The 2,802-nt window shown below is 42.5% G+C and overlaps 1 long non-coding RNA gene across 1 annotated transcript; it reads right to left on the reverse strand.

Annotated features, from left to right (window-relative positions):
• Positions 1 to 651: 651 nt before the first annotated feature.
• On the reverse strand, positions 652 to 2,427 carry LOC143213995 (uncharacterized). Its single transcript, XR_013010076.1, has 2 exons — positions 1,558 to 2,427; positions 652 to 1,344 (listed from the first exon to the last, which is right to left on the reverse strand). It is a non-coding gene; the product is annotated as an uncharacterized LOC143213995 (long non-coding RNA).
• Between the last annotated feature and the right edge of the window lie 375 nt (positions 2,428 to 2,802).

Consider the following 2,802-nt stretch of genomic DNA (forward strand, 5'->3'; position numbering starts at 1 on the left):
TTTGGTGGCGTCGACACGCTGGGCTCGAGATGTGGCTCCGATTCGCTTGGTTGTCTGGGGATGCATGGTCTGAAGCATCTTCTTAACAACAATAGCACCCGAGTTATTCAGGTGGCCTGTTTCTGACGCTTCACCCTGCATACTGAAATTAAAAAATATAAAAATTAAAATAAACTATTACTGATAATGTCTGTGGTTGTGTGTAAGGAAAAACGCTGCATGTCACAATTTCAAAAATTTGAGTTTATGCATTCATTGATCTTTAGACTTTAGAGTATAGGATTTACAGTAGGGGGGGGGGGGGACAAAAGTTTAAGACCGCTCTAAAGAAGAAGATAATTTTTTTAATATTGTACGTTTAATATTGTTGAAAAGAAATTTTTTCGAAAATTGCAATTGATCGGAATTGTTAAAAAATACTAAAAGTTGATTTTTTAACTATTTTTTGTGGGCCTATATTGAAAATTTAAAAAACACGTTTTGTGTAGATCTGTGTCAATTGAACATATCCTGAAAATTTCGTCAAAATCGGTCGACGTTGCAATGAGCTACAAACGTTTAAAGATGGTAGAAATTGCAGATTTTCACGATTTATTGCCGAAAATCTGCAATTTTTACCATCTTTAAACGTTTGTAGCTCATTGCAACGTCGACCGATTTTGACGAAATTTTCAGGATATGTTTAAATAAAAAATCAACTTTTAGTATTTTTTCAACAATTCCGATCAATTGCAATTTTTGAAAAAATTTCTTTTCGCGTCCTTTAGTAAACTAATTGCTCTAGCTTCCCAAAAAAGTTCAAATCGTATAGTACAATATTAAAAAAGTTATCGTCTTCTTTAGAGCGGTCTTACACTTTTGTCCGCTACTGTACATATTTACCAGAAAAAAAGTCATGGAAACACGTTTGGAAGGCTCAGACAACAATGCAATTTAGCCAACCTCCTATGTCAAAGTATTAGCGATCGAAAGTGAAAGTATATGTGACATGCGGCGTCCTTCCTGATAACCACAGATATATTGAAATTAAAATCACTTGGTCACTCGCTTTGTTCATATTTCTTGCGGCTGCTGTCCACTTTGGCTTTCTCCGCTGTACCTTGAATAAGAATATCTTTGTTTATTAATTTGCACATGAATAATCATTATAATAATAATATTAAAATAAGGGTGATAATTACATATAATAAGGCTGGCCGTTCGATAATTTGCAAACGGTTTTTTGCCCTTTCGGCCCACTCAGCTATAGCAGACCGCCATGCCAGCACATCAGTCATAATGATACCCAGACTAACCTGGTGAAGTTGTAGCTGTTGTGCCCCCCGTATTGTGCACTTCTGCTGCCTAAAATAAAAAATTGTTATGTAGCATATCACATTCTGTTAATTTAATGAAAATGAAAGATAAATGTCAGCTATTTTAAGTGTATTTATTAAAAAAGTTGCTGGTCTCTTCGGCCTCCTTTGCTTTTCTTCTAGCCTTCGTGTAGTCGTCTAGAAGCATTATATAATTATTATTTTAATTGTACATGTATGGTGTGTAACTACTTTAACTTACCAAAGGTACTGTTTTTGAAGATCTTTACAGAAAAGTGCTCCCACGAAGGTTGAGGCAGTTCACATTGTTGGATTGCGTTGCTCAATTTTGATTTGTGTACCGGTGGCCAATAACATTTGTCGCCTTCCAGCCAACTATTTGGCACCGCTTCTACCGTTCCGTCCGCCAAAAATTGGACAATGGTCCATGTATTTGTAGGCATCTCCATTTGTGTGTATATATCCTAAGAATTGAAAAGCACGGTAAAATTTAGAGACTAATTAAAACATATATGTAATTACGACATAAATATAATTAATTAGAGAATATTGTAACAGACCTACATAACGTAGGCCTGTTACGAATAAACCCCTGTCACACCTCCACCGGTTATACACGACGACGCGAATCTAGTAACGTACCACCGGCCTCCTGTCATAACAACAACACCGCCTGTACCGCACGTACCCCGCACCCAGGCCCGTATTCCAACGGGAATCCAAATCAAACTTCCAAAATACTGTTCAGAAGAAGGTATACGTCACCATCAAAATACCGCACCGCACCACCATCCCTTACCACCGAACCGTTCCTATAAAAGCCGTCGCGAACAGACTAGAATCACCTGAGTCTACCAGTAGCCATCCGGGAATCACCTCGTGCGATATTCCAGTGCTCTGAGTATTCTACCTGTAACCGTTGTCCACGTCTCCGCCGTTATCGGCATCCTGGTTCCGCTGGTACGAGCCGTGCTCTACCTCGAACACCCGGTGCGTCACCGGTCTCTTTCGCTAGGCGCGTCGCCTCCGAGAGTCGACGAACAAGAAGTGGTGTGTCACCCCTTCGGCTTCGTCGAAGAAATCCTGTTGTCCTGTCCGTCCGCTGGTGCGAGCCGTGCTCCACCTCGAACACCCGGTGCGTCACCGGTCTCTTTCGCTAGGCGCGTCGCCTCTGAGAGTCGACGAACAAGAAGTGGTGTGTCACCCCTTCGGCTTCGTCGAAGAAATCCTGTTGTCCTGTCCGTCCGCTGGTGCGAGCCGTGCTCCACCTCGAACACCCGGTGCGTCACCGGTCACTTTCGTTAGGCGCGTCGCCTCCGAGAGCCAGCGAACAAGAAGTGGTGCGTCACCCCTTTGACTTCGTTGGAGAACCTCCCGTCCAGTTATCCTGTACTTCCGCTGGTGCGAGCTGTGCTCCACCTCGAACACCCGGTGCGTCACCGGTCACTTTCGTTAGGCGCGTCGCCTCCGAGAGCCGACGAACAAG

The sequence above is a fragment of the Lasioglossum baleicum genome, chromosome 12 (assembly GCF_051020765.1).
Source record: "Lasioglossum baleicum chromosome 12, iyLasBale1, whole genome shotgun sequence".
Lineage (NCBI taxonomy): Eukaryota > Metazoa > Arthropoda > Insecta > Hymenoptera > Halictidae > Lasioglossum > Lasioglossum baleicum.